This window comes from Caretta caretta, chromosome 5, assembly GCF_965140235.1.
Source record: "Caretta caretta isolate rCarCar2 chromosome 5, rCarCar1.hap1, whole genome shotgun sequence".
NCBI lineage: Eukaryota > Metazoa > Chordata > Testudines > Cheloniidae > Caretta > Caretta caretta.
The window spans coordinates 40,557,249-40,576,436 of NC_134210.1; the positions used below are offsets into that span (position 1 = coordinate 40,557,249).

Consider the following 19,188-nt stretch of genomic DNA (forward strand, 5'->3'; position numbering starts at 1 on the left):
CTGCTCCTCTATAGTCACAGGAGAGGGGCACATCCAAACATCTTCTATTGATTTACACTATTTTACACACCCCTCCATTAATTCCCAGTGAGCTCCTCCCCTTTTCATTATTTCCATAGGGCTTGTGGGGGCCACCTTAGTTGCCATTCCATTTCCAGGTACCACGGTAGCTATTACACAGGTGCTGGCCTCCTAGTTGAGAATTTGCATTCCCATACACATCTTCCCCCCCAGGGCCAGCCTTTGGAAGCCATCCCCCACCCACATCATGAGGTTTTCTGTTCATTAAAACACAACAATGCTAGCAACAAGACAAACACCACAGACAAACAACACAAAACATAGATCCATGGTATTCTGGGTTATTTTTCCCGCTGGCGCCAGCTTGCTTGTAGAGTGTCTGAAAAACAAAAGAAACAATTTCCTTCCCCATGGTGGGGACAGATTATTGCTTAATAATAATACCACTTTCTTTTACAAATGTCCTTGCTACTTGCAGGAAAAACAGAAGAATTACCTCCAACTGTCCTTATTTTGTTCTATAGTCAGGCTAGTGAATTACCCCACTCACTGGTCATTTATGAAATTCATGAGATGGTGTACCTCAGTTTCCCCTCTTGTACAACAGACCAAGTTTGCAATAGTTTCTCTGCTGTACCAAGCTTTAAGTTTATTCTCAGGTAATAGCTGCAACACAGCTTCAGATTTTAGCACTGTACACACACACCCCTTAAGGTTAACCTGTCCCCCTTATTTTCAGGCTTGACTTGTTTTTTTCACCTCTATTTCCTGAAGGGCCATAATCTGAGTCTTCTAGTAGCTTGTTTGCTGACCAGATGTATTCAGTTATTTGCAGCTCCTTTGTGCCCATCAGCTAGGTAATTTGCATTTACACACAGAGGCTTACTAGCTTGCTTTTGGATCCAAAGCTGTTAGCAGCTCAGACACTGTCTTAAAAGGGAAGCGTTTTACTTCCACCAGAATTCTGATTACTTTCCACTTTCATCTCCTGCTCCAAAACACACACACATCTGAAAAAGAAAGCACAACCTATTGTGGCTCCTTTTGGAGCCCTATTAGGATTTTAATGAAGTACCATGTTTTATTTGCATTTCTTTTACTCCTTTTCCAATATACACTGCACATGTCCTGGGAAAATGCAAATTCCTTCCATATAGTTTAACCTCCATAACATCATATTAGCCAAATTAATTTTACACAAGGTATAACTGCCTCCCCCATGCCTACAGAGTTTTCATGCAGAACCCACCAAAGCAACAATCTAATCCCCCAGAGCCATCCCAAGGCTCAGTGTTCCCATCATTCCTCCCCTTTTCAGACACTGCATTTCCAAAACAACAAATCTTTGTTCTCAGATGAGTGGTTTTACTGTGTAGCTAGTGTTTGGGCAGTTTGAGTGCTCCCCCTTTCAGAAAGTAAATGCAGCCAGCACAAGGGCTTCCTGAGTAGGAATTTGAGGAAATGGACTGAGGAAAGTGGGGAAAAAATAGAGTATGTGGGCCCTGGAGAAATAAATAAGAGGGGGCAAACGAAGAGAGGGAACAAGCAAACTGATGGAAAGAAGGGAAAAGGGAATTTGAACACAGACAAGAAAAGAATGAAAATTGAGATACAGAAAAGATGAAAAGCAACACAAAAGGGTGAGGTGCAAGAAAAGACAGAGACTAACTACATAAATTTGTTAGTCTCTAAGGTGCCACAAGTACTCCTTTTCTTCTAACTACATTATGGTAAGACGTGTTTAATACATGTTTATACTTGTTTGTCTTTGTTTCAGGGACAGGTGTCAAGGATATAGACCAAGATTTTCAAAGCTGGTTGGCAACGTAAGCTTTTGGGTCCATATTTAAGCACCTAAATGAGTGATCTGGTTTTCAGAAGTCACTGGGAACTTCTGGGTGTTCAGGTGTTATGAAAACCAGAGCATTATATAGGTGCCTAAATATGGAAGCCTTACTTTAGGCACCCAGTTTGAAAAACTTGGACTTGATCTGCAAGCTTTATTCAAATCAAAAACAGTCAATTATTAGAATAGAATCATAGGACTGAAAGGGACCTCGAGAGGTCATCTAGTCCAGTCCCCTGCACTCATGGCAGGACTAAGTATTATCTAGACCATCCCTGAAAGGTGTTTGTTTAACCCACTCTTAAAAATCTCCAATGATGGAGATTCCACAACTTCCCTAAGCAATTTATTCCAATACTTAACCATCCTGACAGTTAGGAAATTTTTCCTAATGTCCAACCTAAACTGCCCTTGCTGCAATTTAAGCCCATTGCTTATTGTCATATCCTCAGAGTTTAAGGAGAGCAATTTTTCTCCCTCCTCCTTGTAACAACCTTTTATGTGCTTGAAAACTATTATCAGGTCTCCTCTCAGTCTTCTCTTCTCCATGCTAAAGAAACCCCATTTTTTTCAGTCTTCCCTCATAGGTCATGTTTTCTAGACCTTTAATCATTTTTGTTGCTCTTCTCTGGACTTTCTCCAATTTGTCCACATCTTTCCTGAAATGTGGTATCCAGAACTGGACACAATACTCCAGCTGAGGCCTAATCAGCATCGAGTAGAGCAGAAGAATTACTTCTTGTGTCTTGCTCACAACATTCCTGCTAATACATCCCAGAATGATGTTTGTTTCTTTTGTACGTGTTACACTGTTGACTCATATTTAGCTTGTGATGCACTATGGTCCCCAGATCCCTTGCTCCTTCATTGGCAGTTATTTCCCATTTTGTATGTGTTCAACTGATTGTCCCTTCCTAAGAGGAATACTTTACATTTGTCCTTATTGAATTTCATCCTATCTACTTCAGCCCATTTCTCCAGTTTGTCCAGATCATTTTGAATTTGAATCCGATCCTCCAAAGCACTTGGAATCCTTCCCATCTTGATATTGTCTGCAAACTTTATAAGTTTACTCTCTATGCCATTATCTAAATCATTGATGAAGATATTGAAGAGAACCAGACCAAGAACTGATCCCTTCTGGGACAATATAAATTATTATCCTTTTCTTTTTTTTTTCTTTTAAACACAGAGACTGGGTGGTGGAACTTTAATCTCTAGAGCTGTCAGTCCATCACCTTTAAGTTTTTTAATTGAATTTAATTTTTGTATGTTACTTTACACTGTCTTTTTTTTTACTGAAAAATCCCATATTAATCTAAAAATCTGAGCTACTTTCCACTGCAAGTAGTTGTGTTTATACTTGAAAATGTCAATAAAATATTTCAGTAATAAAAACTTACATAACTCAAATAGTTCAAACATGTCCATGTTAGTATAGGATGCTCTCCTTGTGTGCAGTTTCCTAGTCAAATTGAAGTGCTAACTCATCTTGGTTTTCCAATAAAGCTGGGGACTATACTATTAAAACTACAAGTGAATGCCCATAAATATGATAGCTTAGTCCAAACAAAAATCTATTCTGTCTTGGGGTGCAGTGTAAAATATAAAGGTTATGGCATTATGTAACCAATCATATTGTAGTTGAAACACACTATCACTGGAAGAAGTATTGGCAGACATAACCAAACAAAATACTGTACGACTTTGAGGTATCCTTTTCTGTTTGTTCTCTAGCTTGTGGTGTAAGATATGAGAAACTTGGTAATGCATAGATATTTAGGAGTCAGAGGATTTGTACGACAAAGAATTGCTGAGGAGGAAAATGCCATGTCATACATGTTAGTCCTTTATATTTATCTCAACCTACCTCTCCTGGTCTCCTTTATAATCTTTAGTGCTTTTAAATTAAAAAAATGTTTAGGGCCAAATTATGGCAGCTTCAGCAAGAACAAATGAGATGGTGAGAGGTTACAGGATTCAGCCATCATTCACCTGCTGGCCTTGGGTGTGTAAGGGGGGGGTGTGACTGGCTGTTGCTGCCAACAGCATAAGGGACACCAGAAAGTGGTCGGGAAGGTTATTTAGACAGCAGCAGGATCATAGCCCTGCCCCAGGCTTCCTGTCAGCTCCAGGCAGAGCTCTGGTTACATATATTACACATCTCTCAACACTCCTGCCCCTCAGGACTTAGGGGGTATTAGCATTTCAAAGACCTAATGCCTCCAAGCACTAACACTGCCTCTAAAGAAGATTAGTTGTTTACCAGGCCCCATGGGAGCAAGAGAGAGAGTGATGTGACATAGGATATGTCTACAGAGGGATAAAAGATCCACAGCAGGGCCATGGCTGTCCAGAGACAGATGACTCAGGCTCGCAGGGCTCGGGCTGTGGGGCTAAAAATCAGGTCCCAGAGCTTGGGCTCCAGTCCGAGCATCTACACAGTGATTTTTCAGCACCAAAGCCCGAGCCCAAGTCAGCTGACCTTTGCCAGCTGTGTGGGTATTTTATCCCTGTGTAGAAAGAGGTTCAGATGGTGCAGTGGGAACATGACATTGTGGGATAAGAGAAATAGCGTGAGGCACATGTTAACCTATGAATTCCTACATAATATGTCACAATATAACAAAGTATCACCAGTGTGTCCACTGCAAATATCTGAAATACAGAGACCAGTTCCACTCTCAGTTACATCAATATAATTGAGTTAAGTATAGAACACGGTAGGTGTGTCTGGGTCATTGTGTGTGACATATCTATATTTGTCTTGTGACGTATCACAAAACATCTCATAAATACTACAGCAATAACCAAAATTGATTAGAAAGAGATTGACATTGTGGGCCTAAAGTTGCTATCCACAAACAGGCAAAACTCCCGCTAAAAATAGAGGGAGTTTTTTCTTGTGTAAAGACTGCTGTCTTGGCTACCAAAATGGTGAAGGAGAGAAGCAGTGTAAGTGAGATGCTTATAGGATTTGCTAGGTGAGAGTACTCATGGGGAAGGAAAAAATAATTCATTCATTGTAATTAGTTGTAACAGAAGTTCAGCTACCCAAAATATGCAGTAATGTTTCTCTATCCTGATAAATGATAGCACTTTGTGTAGTATGGGGTATTCTTGAATAGGGATTGACAATTACTATAACATATGCTTCATTGGTTTTGTTATGTTCACAAAAGGGTCTACACTCACACTAGAACCTTTAGCCTGTCAGAGACTAGGATGTGGGCAGCTGTGCTTAGTGGTTGGAGCAGGAATCAGCTGCTAGAGCCAAAGGTCAGAACTGGAGTCAGAGGTCAGGAATTGGAGCAGAAGGTCAGAACCAAAGTCAGGGGCCAGATGCCAGAGCCAAGGGTCACAGCTGAAGTCAGGAATTGGAGCCAAGGGTCAGAGCTGAGTAACGGGGAGTGGTTCAGGGGGCAAGGCAGGAGCTGTCACAGCCATGGGCAAATGCTTTGAGCAGCCATTGCACAGCTGCTGAACTTAAGAGCTTGTCTGCTGACTTCCCACCAGACAGGAGGTGTAGCCACTACATGCCAGCTGCACTTGATAGGTTGCCTGGAGACTGGCTCTTCTGTGGGCCCTGATTTCTTGCACAGCCAGAACTCAAGTTCTTCTCTCGAGGTGAATGGCACTGTCCATTCACCCTTGGAGTCATCTCGCCTTGGTACTGTATTGTACTGCCTCTTTTCTCTTCTATTAAAATAGAGACTAAATAGTACTTATGTTCTGCTACTTTTAAAAAAATTCCATATTACAAAATATTTAGCTGTGAAACAGTGACACAACAAATTGTCTCAGGAAGACTTTATGGGCATGAGTTTGGGACGACTCCATTACTCATGAGTAATGAAATTGCTCAGTTAAAACAAATACTAATAGAATCTTTGTGCAGCACACCACCAACATGCAAAATGTATATTTTAGAGATGTGTGAGAGTTTGAAACATTATCAGGTGTATCCTTCTGCCCACAAAGCCATGTGCGTTAGTTACCATGACCTTAACTGTACATGACGAAGGGAGAGAAATAGAATGTAATTTGTAAAGTTTCTTCTACAATATTTTCTCTCTCTAATAATATTGTGGCTTTAAGGACTGATATCTTGGAGCCTTCCAGTGCTAGTAGCATATGTTGTATGTCCCACAAGAAAGTCAATATTCTTCCACTTCTAGCCCAAATAATTCATGAGACATTGGATTTGGTTCAAGACTGAATCTAGTGAGTCCTGAAGAGGGCCTCAGACTAGAGTAATTTGGGGTGGCAGAAAAATTGCTCAGTTCTTTGGGGGTGGGAAGGATGCAGGGGGCAATTAATTATACAGTTCTTCAGTGTATTGTATATATATCCTTGTAACATATGTATATCTTTAATATACACTACCATGTAACAAATTGTATTTATCATGAATCTTGACTGGTTCATCTGAACTCTGCCCTCTACTCCATCTATCTGGGACTGTCTAATATTCCAAACTTTTGAGCAGCTACAAACAGGCATGACTTCAAACAGAAAACCAACCTGTCAGAGAAACATTTGCTTTTTTCACCACAATGTGGAATTTCCCCCCAAATTATACCAGCCCGTGGCCCAGGGTAGGGAATATTTAGGTCTGCACCAATGGAGGGCTTAAGGGTAACCTTGACCTGTCAGGGCTTTATTTTATTGGGGACAGTCCCAAATTTCCAGCAGAGCCGCACACTTGCTTCTAGCTTTGAAAGATTCAGCAGCATTGGGCCTTAACACTCATAGACTCTAAGATCAGAAGGGACTTTTGTGATCATCTCGTCTGACTTCCTCACATTGCAGGCCACAGAACCTCACCCACCCACTTCTGAAATAGACCGCTAACCTCTGGCTGAGTTACTAAACCTCAAATCATGGTTTAAAGACTTCAAGTTACAGAGAATTCACCATTTACACTCGTATAAACCTGCATGTGACCCAGGCCCCATGCTACAGAGGAAGGCTGACTTTTTAAATGCGTCTAGAAAAGCAATTTTAGGTCACTTTTATAGGGCTTTTGGCTCCGTCTGAGGCAAATGGTGACTAGTGCAGCTGGTGTTACAGTTGGAGGATATTTTTAAAAAGTCGCAATAAATGCTCTAAAACAGTTTTTCTGTAAAATATGTGACATACATAGAACACCCAATGCGGTCTGGTATAAATGTTTTCTTGGTACTTGTTTGGGATGGCCTGAATAACTGCCTTTGTTAGTTCTGAGTAATGCAATTATCCCACACTCATGATATTAACATCTTAATAATAACATGTCATCTCTATCTGTAATTGCACACAGACATTTAGCTGAACATTTGTAAGGGGAATGAATTATTAAAATAATAATAATGCCAAAACAAAGTTAGGAACATAGGTATTGCCATACGGGATCGTACCTGAGGTCCATCGAGTCCCATGTTCTGTCTCGGGGGATGGATCACTTGATGATTACCTGTTCTGTTCATTCCCTCTGGGGCACCTGACATTGGCCACTGTCAGAAGACAGGATACTGGGCTAGATGGACCTTTGGTCTGACCCAGTATGGCCGTCCTTATGTTCTCAGACAGTGACTGATACCAGATATGTCAGAGAAAGGTGCAAGAACCCCCACAGCAGGCAGATATGGGATAATATGTGTCACACACAGGTCTCATCCTGATCTCTAATAGAGATTACCTTAAACCCTGAACTCCTTCCACAAAATGTGTCATTATAATTATGATAGCTCTGGGTATTCTTGGTATCCGCATAAGTATCCAATCCCTTTTTGAATTTTGTTGTCTCTCTGACTTTCACAGTTTAACTTCACATTGTGTGAATAACTATAAAATATATGGTTTATACTCTGTAGTAGCCACAGTAGCACAAGAGGGGGTTTCAGATTCAAAATGAAAAAGTTAGTCCTAAATAGTGTGCCAAAATCAGTCAAATGAGTGCTAATTAGCTAAGCAGTTGGTGGAGCAAGAATAAAGAATTCTGATGATCTTGGTGACGTGTTTGAAGTAAATGTCAGAGTAATGGTGGTCAGCAGTAGGATACTTGTCATTGCTATGGAGAAAGTGTTTACTGAAAGGACTGCATTAGGCAATGTGAACTGAGGTTTTTCCAGATAATTGTGTGGACTACTACTTAAAAGCAATAACATGAAAATACACGATAGCTATTCCACAGGATATTATGGGCATTCTTTAAACTTTGTGATGTTCAAGAGAGATCTGTTTGTCATTGTGCAGTCTTATTGATAAAGGCTAGACATCTGTTCAATAGAGCCCTGTCACTGATCAGAGAGATATTGTTTATTAAGTGAGAGACTATAAACAAAAATCTTAGGCTTTTTCTGGTAGGGAGAAGTGCAATTATAAATTCATAATGGATTGTGTTGGAGTACATGCTGGGGAAGGAGAGGGTTGCTCTGTATCTCTAGCAAATCTTCACTGTAGCAAACCTGGTACAAATATTGCATATTTTGGTATAGTTTTAGAACTATGTGACTTGTCATCAAATACCTTTAAAGTAATTTATGTTTCCTTCATAAATTCAACAAATCCACCATATTCAACCAAAAGAACCACTTTCTTTTAACATATTTCGGGATACCAGCAATTGTGAAGCATTTGGCCAACCTCAGGCAATACTTGAGTGGATTTCAAACAGGGCCATACATAGAAACTATATCAAACCCAAACTTTGCACTCCATGCAGAGTCAAACTTCATCAGGATTAGTGTATACAAACTATTTGTTTTCACAATATAGAGCATAGAATGTACTGGAGCAGCCTACACTTGGGGTACTTCAGATGCTGCCGCCTCCTGAAGCCAGGAAAACTGCTCTCACTCACATCCTCTGCTCCCAGTGCCAATGAACTGCTATGAACCAGGGTCAAGGAGGATACTGTTGGTCTGATTTGTCAGAGATGCTGAGTAACCTTAGTTCCTGTTGACTTCAGAAGGTCCTTAGTTTGGCCTCCAATTTTATGGGTGCAATTTTTCACTTATGGTTAATTACAGGTGCAAATTCTTTACTTACACATCTTCATTTGATTTGTAGTGTGGTCAGACAGCTAAACATGTGCTAGCATTTGTGTCTTCCATGTCAGAGATTATGTTGAAGAAGTAGGGTCCAAACCACATGGCAGCATGAGGGAAATTGATATTCCTCTTGTTCCATGTAACTCCATTGCTGTGCATGGCTATTAAACACCCCTAATAGCTTTATTTCTCTTGAGCCTTGAAGGGTTATTCCATAAAATTGCTTGGAACTGAAACACAATCCTATGCCCTATTGACCTTCAGTACCATGGCAAAGATGAATGTTGTATTGCCCAGAGGAATAAATCACCCAAGCCTTGGTCTACACTAGGAGTTGAGGTTGAATTTAGCAGCGTTAAATCCATTTAACCCTGCACCTGTCCACATGACAAAGCCCTTTTTTTCGACTTAAAGGGCTCTTAAAATCGATTTCCTTACTCCGCCCCTGACAAGGGGATTAGTGCTGAAATGGGCCTTGCTGGGTCGAATTTGGGGTACTGTGGACACAATTAGATGGTATTGGCCTCCGGGAGCTATCCCAGAGTGCTCCATTGTGACCGCTCTGGACAGCACTCTCAACTCAGATGCACTGGCCAGGTAGAAAGGAAAAGGCCCCCGAACTTTTGAATTTCAATTTCCTGTTTGGCCAGCGTGGCAAGCTGCAGGTGACCATGCAGAGCTCATCAGCAGAGGTGACCATGATGGAGTCCCAGAATCGCAAAAGGGCTCCAGCATGGGCCGAATAGGAGGTGCGGGATCTGATCGCTGTATCAGGAGAGGAATCCGTGCTATCAGAACTGCATTCCAGTTTTCGAAATGCCAAAACATTTGTCAGAGTCTCCCAGGGCATGAAGGACAGAGGCCATAACAGGGACCTGAAGCAATGCCGCGTGAAACTTAAGGAGCTGAGGCAAGCCTACCAGAAAACCAGAGAGGTGAACAGCCGCTCCGGGTCAGAGCCCCAAATATGCCGCTTCTATGATGAGCTGCATGCCATTTTAGGGGGTTCAGCCACCACTGCCCCAACCATGATGTTTGACTCCCTTCAGTGGAGATGGAGGCAACACGGAAGCAGGTTTTGGGGACGAGGAAGATGAGGAGGAGGAGGTTGTAGATAGCTCACACCAAGCAAGCGGAGAAACCGGTTTTCCCGACAGCCAGGAACTGTTTCTCACCCTGGACCTGGAGCCAGTACCCCCCGAACCCACCCAAGGCTGCCTCCCAGTCCTGCCAGGCGGAGAAGGGACCTCTGGTGAGTGTACCTTTTAAAATACTATACATGGTTTAAAAGCAAGCATGTTTAATGTTTAATTTTCCCTGGCATTCGCAGCTCTCCTGGATGTACTCCCAAAGCCTTTGCAAAAGGTTTCTGGGGAAGGCAGTCTTATTCCGTCCACCATGGTAGGACACTTTACCACTCCAGGCCAGTAGCATGTACTCGGGAATCATTGTAGAACAAAGGATTGCAGTGTATGTTTGCTGGCGTTCAAACAACATCCGTTCTTTATCTCTCTGTGTTATCCTCAGGAGAGTAATATCATTCATGGTCACCTGGTTAGAAATAGGGTGCTTTTCTTAAGGGGACAGAAAAAAGGCGCGGAACGATTGTCTGCTGTTGCTCTGACGGAGGGAGGGGCGACTGACGACATGGCTTACAGGGTTGGCTTAAAGGGAATTAAAATCAACAAAGGGGGTGGCTTTGCGAGAAACAGAATGGTCCCCTCAAGGATAGAACTCAAAACTGGGTTTAGCAGGCCGTTGATTTCACGGGGGGAGGGAGGAGAAAATGAATGCAAAACAAATCTGGTCTATTTCTTGTTCTGATCCACTTCATCTATCTTTATACATCTTACTGGCAGCAGACTGTGCAGTTAACCGCTAGCCATCGTCATCTCCTGGGTGCTCGGCAGAAGACGGTGCAGTATGACTGCTGGCCATCGTCTTCTGCTGGCTGCAGATTAAAAGACAGTGTACTGCAGGAAGGACTGAATCACCATGAAACGAAACTTGAAAGGGAAATGACTTGGCTGAATCACTCCCATGTTTGCCCAGGCGCCCTGACCTCATTGAGGTTGGTTAAAAGAGAACCCTGGACTATGTCGACGACGGCTACCAGTCATATTGCACTGTCTGCTGCCAAAAGGCAATAAACTATTGCTGTGTAGCAATGCAGTACCGCTTGTGCCAGCACCCAGGAGACATACGGTCACGGTTAGCTGAGCGGGCTCCATGCTTGCCGTGGTATGGCGTCTGCACAGGTAACTCAAGAAAAAAGGCGCAAAATGATTGTCTGCCCTTGCTTTCACAGAGGGAGGGAGGGAAGGAAGGGGAGCCTGACGATATGTACCCAGAACCACCTGCGACAATGTTTTAGCCCCATCAGGCACTGAAATTTCTACCCAGAATTTAAATGGGTGGCGGAGACTGCGGGAACTGTGGGATAGCTACCCATAGTGCAACCCTCCGGAAGTCGATGGTTACCTCGGTACTGTGGACGCACTCTGCCGACTACATGCACTTAGAGCATTTGTGTGGGGACACACACAATCGACTGTATAAAAACGCTTTCTACAAAACCAACTTCTATAAATTCGACCTAGTGTAGACGTACCCTGAGACAGCAGCCTCCTCACCATAGGAGACCACACATTTAGGTCATTGCTAAATTCTATCACATCTCTATAAATCCATCCTTTCTTTGCTATTTCTACCATCAATATCTTCATTTAGGTTTCTCCCACCTCATTCTCTCTGCCCTACCTTACATCCACCCCACTTCCTTGCATTCAAGATGTCTCAGCCAAACTAGTCTTCACTACATGCTGCTCTGATTATGTCTCTCTCTAGGATCACTTGGTAGTCTGCACCTTTGAAACACAAGACACTGTTAAGGTGTCTAAATAGAAATGTAGGTGCCTAATTTTAGGCACCCACTCTTGAAAACCTTTGGTCTGAATCTTGATAGGGCACGATACAAAATTTAAACAAAATAAAGCTGTCTGGAATCCAGCAACTTTTCCAAACTCTATTACATTTTCACTTGGGTGTTTGTGCCCATCTCACTTCATTCTTTCTCTTCTGTTTCCTTGTCTTGCATCTCCTTCTTTACCTGGTTTGCGATCTTGAGAGGGAGAAAGAAACAACTTATGTACAGGAGCCTGGCTGATTACATGCATGTTCCACAGAGGAGGTATTGTGAGATTTTTTTCAGAATATGAAAATTGATCTATGGGAGGTGGAATACAATTTCTGCTCTTGGGCTTGCATTCAGTGTGATAACATTACAGGAATTTGAATAATGATGGAATAAAACAAGCATGACCTGGGGAGTGCTCATAAAGACATGAAAAGGAATGTAAGACTTGCAGCTTGTTTGGTTGCATTAACTCCAGTTTAGGAAAGGAAGATCCTGTAAACAATCAAGGAAGTGAAATAAGACATCCATTAAAACCGAACAGAATACACATCAGATCAAAGATACACATTTCAGACAACTAAGGTGTATCTTTGTTATTAGGGATGTGTGGACTTCTGAAATTTTGGAATTTCAGTTCTTACACTTCCCCAGGCTTCTTGAAGTTACAAGTAGAAAGTTATATTGGATGTGTCAGGAACTGATTTTTTTTTTAATTGTCAGACGTTTAGTAGGAAAATTTGTTATAATTTGTTTGATTACTTCAGGTTTTCTGTAGTAAAAACAGCAAGATATTGCAGAGGAGAATGGAGAGGTACGTGGAAGCTGCGCTTGCAGAGGAATGGGGACTGGATTTATACTAAGACAAAGTACAAGTAGGTCAGCTATTTGTGATAAAACAGATATCTGAGAAGTACACAGAACACAGCATAATGGTTACAACAAACCTATAGACTTGAAACAGGCATTTGACAGCATTTGTCAGAAAGGGTTATGACAAGTCTTCAGAATGTTTGGTATCCCCAAGAAATTGATCAAGCTGATAGAACATACCTACATCAAGTCAATGGGCATGGTGAAAGTAGGCAAGAAGCTGGTAGTGTGGTTCAGGATGACCAAAGATGCACGCTTTTGCCAGTTTTGTTCAACTTTTTACTGGAAGCAGTAATGGCAGTAGTACTAAAAAATTAAATGAGAGGCGTCATATTACAATAGAGGATAGTGAATAACCTTATGTTCCCAGATGATATTGACCTCATACATTGACCAAGGAGGATTTATAGAGAATAATTGACAAGGGAGACTGGGAAAGCAGAAATTCTGACTGAAGAGCAGCATGGAGAAGACAAAATCTATGGCAACTGGAAGATAAGAGGAAAAGGTAAAGATCAAAGTTGAAGTCAAAGAACTAGAACAAGTGGAAAAATGTGAGTATCTTGAAGGACTAGTATAATAGAATGGAACTGTGAACATAACATAAAAGGGAGAATTGAACCTGCTACTATTGCATTTGGAAAAACTGCAAGATCTGGAAAGCTAAAGACATTTTGATAAAAATGAAAATCACTGTACATTAGACAGTTGTCACGTCAATACTGCAGTATGGGTCAGAATGTTGGAGTATGAGGAAAGCTGATGCAGAAGTGAACTGGCTGAGTGGAGATTACTGACAGTTTCAAGACTGCAGAAAATAAAAAAATGAAGTGATAAGATAATGGCCAGGGAATGAAACAATGCTGTACTTAATTTCCAGAAAGATGACTGTGATGATCTGGACACATATTAAGAATGGACCCCAAAAGGATATGTGATAGACCCAGGCCAGTTGGGTATGGCAGAGTAGCAAAAGGCAGATATACTGGCCACTGGATTAAGTTTTCTGTTCCCTGACTGACCAGAGCAGGGGCTGCTCCAGGCTAATGAGAACGCCTGACTCCAATTAACCTGCAAAGAGTCAGGTGAGGCCATTAAGCTAATGTGACCACCTGATTCTAATTAAGGCCCCTCTGATACTATAAAAGGGCTCACTCCAGTCAGGCAGAGGGAGCCAGAGGAGAGGAAGTGCGGCTGAAGGGCTGGTTAATGAAGACACCCTCAAGTCATTGGTAAGGGAGCCCTAAGGTAAGGGTGAAGAAGGGATAAGCAGGAGGGCTGTGGGGAAGTGGCCCAGAGAAATGTAGCAACTCTGGCAGTGAAAGGTTGGCTGCCAACAGCTGCTACCATTAGGGTCCCTGGGCCGGAACCCGGAGTAGACGGGGGGCCCAGGTTCCCCCCAACTGACCAGTACAGAAACACCTTCTGGGAGGGAAAAACAGGCCCCTGTCAGGACAGGAGGCTAAACTGTTTTGGTATGAGGTCATAGGAGCAACAGAGACTGTGGGAATTCTCTCATCAACCTCCTTGATGGCTGAGGATGAAAAGGGCTCAGTAGACTATATCCCTGGCCCTAGAGAGAGAAGGGCTATGTGGAGGGTTGCAGTGAGCCTCTGAAGCTAGCATAAACCGCCTGGAAGTGCGGGACCCATGGGGACAAGGTCAGAGCTCTGCCACAGATATCATACATGGCAATATGTACCAGAGTGCGAGGAACTAGAAATAGAGGAAGACCAAGGTGCTTTGGATAGATACAGTGAAGAATGACATAGAACAAAAATGCTTAAAGATGAACAAAGCTGTGCGGCTGGTACAAGACCGAAAGTGGTGGAAAGACTTCATTAGGTCCCATTGTTACTGCTGAGCTGATAGATGGGAATCAAAAACTAACAGTACATTTATATAATTGTACAGTGGGGAGGTTAATCACTGCTTCTGAATAGTCTGTTATTCTCACTCATAATTCTATAGTATTATAGTAACTGACTGGAGATAATTCTGCAAGTGTTTGAAATCATAGAATTATAGAATATCAGGGTTGGAAAGGACCTCAGGAGGTCATCTAGTCCAACCCCCTTCTCAAAGCAGGACCAGTCCCCAACTAAATAATCCCAGCCAGGGCTTTGTCAAGCCTGACCTTAAAAACTTCTAAGGAAGGAGATTCCACCACCTCCCTAGGTAATGCATTCCAGTGTTTCACCACCATCCTAGTGAAAAAGTTTTTTCTAATATCCAACGTAAACCTCCCTCACTGCAACTTGAGGCCATTACTCCTTGTTCTGTCATCTGCTACCACTGAGAACAGTCTAGAGCCATCCTCTTTGGAACCCCCTTTCAGGTAGTTGAAAGCACCTATCAAATCCCCCCTCAGTCTTCTCTTCTGCAGACTAAACAATCCCAGTTCCCTCAGCCTCTCCTCATAAGTCATGTGTTCCAGCCCCCTAATCATTTTTGTTGCCCTCCGCTGGACGTTTTCCAATTTTTTCACATCCTTCTTGTAGTGTGGGGCCCAAAACTGAACACAGTACTCCAGATGAGGCCTCACCAATGTTGAATAGAGGGGAATGATCACGTCCCTTGATCTGCTGGCAATGCCCCTACTTATACAGCCCAAAATGCCATTGGCCTTCTTGGCAACAAGGGCACACTGTTGACTCATATCCAGCTTCTCGTCCACTGTAACCCCTAGGTCCTTTTCTGCAGAACTGCTGCCAAGCCATTCGGTCCCTAGTCTGTAGCGGTGCATGGGATTCTTCCGTCCTAAGTGCAGGACTCTGCATTTGTCCTTGTTGAACCTCATCAGATTTCTTTTGGCCCAATCCTCCAATTTGTCTAGGTCCCTCTGTATCCTATCCCTACCCTCCAGCGTATCTACCTCTCTTCCCAGTTTAGTGTCATCTGCAAACTTGCTGAGGGTGCAATCCACGCCTCCTCCAGATCGTTAATGAAGATATTGAACAAAACCGGCCTGAGGACCGACCCTTGGGGCACTCCACTTGATACCGGCTGCCAACTAGACATGGAGCCATTGATCAGTACCCGTTGAGCCCGACAATTTAGCCAGCTTTCTATCCACCTTAGAGTCCATTCATCCAGCCCATACTTCTTTAACTTGCTGGCAACAATACTGTGGGAGACTGTATCAAAAGCTTTGCTAAAGTCAAGGAACAACGCGTCCACTGCTTTCCCCTCATCCACAGAGCCAGTGATCTCGTCATAGAAGGCAATTAGATTAGTCAGGCATGACTTGCCCTTGGTGAATCCATGCTGACTGTTCCTGATCACTTTCCTCTCCTCTAAGTGCTTCAGAAATACACAGTTCTTTCACAGCTTGGTGCTTCATATCTATGTCAGTTCTTTGTATTAATAATATAGGTTAGAACATGGGGCTGAGAGTCTGAGGACCCGTTTTCAACTCTGGCTATGTGATCTCAGGCTAGACATTTAACCTCTACGTCAGTGGTTCTCAAACTTGTTCCGCCGCTTATGCAGGTAAAGCCCCTGGTGGGCTGGGCTGGTTTGTTTACCTGCTGCATCCGCAGGTTTGGCTGATCGCGGCTCCCAGTGGCCGCGGTTCGCTGCTCTGGGCCAATGGGAACTGCTGGAAGCGGCGGCCAGTACGTCCCTCAGCTCGAGCCACTTCCTGCAGCTCCCATTGGCCCGGAGCAGCGAACTGCGGCCACTGGGAGCCACAATCAGCCAAACGTTTGGACACGGCAAGTAAAGAAACCGGCCCATCCCGCTAGGGGCTTTCCCTGCACAAGCAGCGGAACAAGTTTGGGAACCACTGCTCTACATCAAGGTAATCCACTGGCAAGCCATGAGATGGTTTGTTTACATTGACCATCTGCAGGCACGACCGCCTGCTGCTCCCATTGGCCGTGGTTTGCTGTTCATGGCCAGTGGGACCTGCGGAAAGTGGCACATGTGTCCTTCCACTCGGAGGTCGTCAAAATGATCTTCCAGAGGTGGGGAACTCCCCAAGTGGACCTGTTTGCCACCAGGCAAAACAGGAAGTGCCACCGGTTCTGCTCCCTTCAAGGGCTCAACAGCAGATCGCTTTCCGATGCTTTTCTCCTGTCTTGGACAGATGACCTGATGTACGCCTTCCCGCCGATCCCACTCATCAGCAAGGCCCTCCTGAAGATCAAGAGGGAAAAGGACAGGGTCATCATGATCGCACCAGCATTGGTTCGGCATGCTCATGGACTTGGCAACAGCGCCCCATGGACGCTTCCCAAGCGTCCAGATCTGCTCTCTCAGGCATTATGACAAAGACCTGTTAAGAAGATGTCTTTGCCAAGGGCTGATTTTTTTTCATTGGTAGTTGGCCTTCAGCTTAAGCTGCTACAGTGACAAACAGAAATTTGGCCTGACGCTTGGTTTATCTTAATGTGCTGGGTTATATCCTCCCACCTTTTTATACTAGTGCTTGTGGGAAATCACAGATTCACTTTTTCTCTTTTAATCATGATAATTATTTCTACAACTCCTTAGTAAAGCTATTGCATTTTTTCCAGGTCAGGTATTTTATTATACTTTGGCCAAATTATTTACAGAATTGGCAATCATAATGGCATTTACCCCCGGAGGGCTGGCATTACAATAGTTACTGCAGTTAACACAATAGATAGGCTATTTCATTATACAGTTTAATAGTAAGCTACTATTTTCCTGCTCTGTACAGTCCACCTGCCTCCTACCATCTTCCCTGCTTACAGTTCAGCTGCGATAGACACCAGATGGTGCTCATAATGCTACCTTAAAGATGCTTTATGAAACAGAAACTCATGTAGATTAAATAAAGTCTAGTCTCGTTATGCAACTCATTTTAATTCACTATTGCCCATTTCAACTGGGTGCCTTTCTGTAACAAGAAATCAGGAGCAGCCAAGTGAGTCAGCTCTGACAAGAATTCCATTCTAGATAGGATCAGTCTTCTGTAGCTATTAATGTTATCCAACTTTACTTTGGAAATGATCAGTTGGTAGAAAGGTTGATGTGAAAAAAGAGAAATGGCTATGCCAAGCTGTATGCTTCCATATGTTGCCTTTCCACACAACGGGAACAAGCTACCATGTGCTAAAGGTGATGTATGACTCTGGAGGCCCTTCTACTCCCACTGGCAGCTGGGGTCTTTGGAGTACAATAGCAGAGATCTTCATGGAGAGGCCATTGCTGGCTTGGTTCTCACTTTGGCAGCATGAAACTTTGAATTAAGGTCCCTCTCTAGCTTGGCACCGGGAATCTCTGGGAAGAAGTTATTCCTTCTAGCATCAAAGAAATTCATAGGGAGACTGTGGTTTGGTATGTCCTTTGAGATCGGCATCCCTCCTCATTACAGAAATCCCTGGTTGGATCCTGATTTCTGCCACATATTTCACTGTCTCCTAGAGTTGTTTGTTATTTCACTAACACTAGAGCAGTTGGGAGAGGTAATTTAAATAAGTCTCCAGGAGTCTGAAAGTTGCGTTTTGAATTCAGCTGGAAAAAAATAATATTTAACATTTAGACTTATAATTGAATTTCACTTTCTGAGTGTTAAGAATATATATTGCTCCTTCTATTTATATTTTTTTTAAAAGAAAGACTGTTTCAGTTAGTCAAAGAGCATCAGCAAGGAAATCAGTGTTTAAGATTACTAGTTTTACATCTTAATACATAAGCAGCATTCTTGAGGGCATAATAAATGCACTAAGGTGCATTGCAAGGCAATACCAACAAGGGCCAGGAAATATACTTTCTAAAAAGTATACTTCCATAGTACAAACTCTTGTTCAGTATTAAAAAGATCCTGTGTGGGGAAACTGATTGATTGATTGATTGCAGGACATCCTGTAGCTGAGAATTTGGCCTCATTGCACTAGATGCTATACAAACTTACAGTAAGGGAGAGTCCTTGCCTTCAAGAGATGTCAGTTTAAATATACCAAGCAGTCAAAGGAAGCGGGTGTGTGAATGAGTACTACCAACCACATTTTTCAGGTAGGGAACTGAGGCATAAAGAAGTGACATCAACTTCCAGCTTTAGAAATCCCAAGGCTGGGGAGAGATGTGGACATACCATGTTTGTCTGGAGCACCTCAGGACAGAGCGCATTTAGAAAGTACTTTATCACATTTCATTGGTAATTGACAGGTTTAAGATACATACCAAAAATCTGATTGATGACAAAGTTGTTTTTTCCCCCAGGGAATATTTTCCAGGTTTACAGCTGTATAGGAATTTAGTTTTAAAGTTACTGTAGATATTTTCTCCAATAGCTTGTATTCCTGCTGGAACAACTTACAGCATGTGGAATGTTCTGCACTTCAGACAGGGGTTCATTTCTGGCACAAATGGTGTTTGACTCTGCGTCTGTAGTCATAGATTTTGGGAGGACCACCCACGTTTGTGCAAAAACAAGTGAAATTAGTCCACTGGCAATAATCTTCCTCCACAACAGCCTTGGTGCTTGAGGCAGAGCCACTGTAATGTCTGCATGCACAATGTGGTAATGA

At 42.9% G+C, this 19,188-nt stretch overlaps 1 long non-coding RNA gene across 2 annotated transcripts in view; it reads left to right on the forward strand.

Moving 5' to 3' along the window:
* The first annotated feature begins 1,426 nt into the window (after window positions 1–1,426).
* LOC125637322 (uncharacterized) overlaps window positions 1,427–19,188 on the forward strand; it is a 242,651-nt gene continuing 224,889 nt past the window's right edge. For both annotated transcript variants that reach the window (XR_012668420.1, XR_012668421.1), the window contains exon 1: window positions 1,427–1,751. This is a non-coding gene — a long non-coding RNA (uncharacterized LOC125637322). The remainder of the gene's footprint in view (window positions 1,752–19,188) is intronic.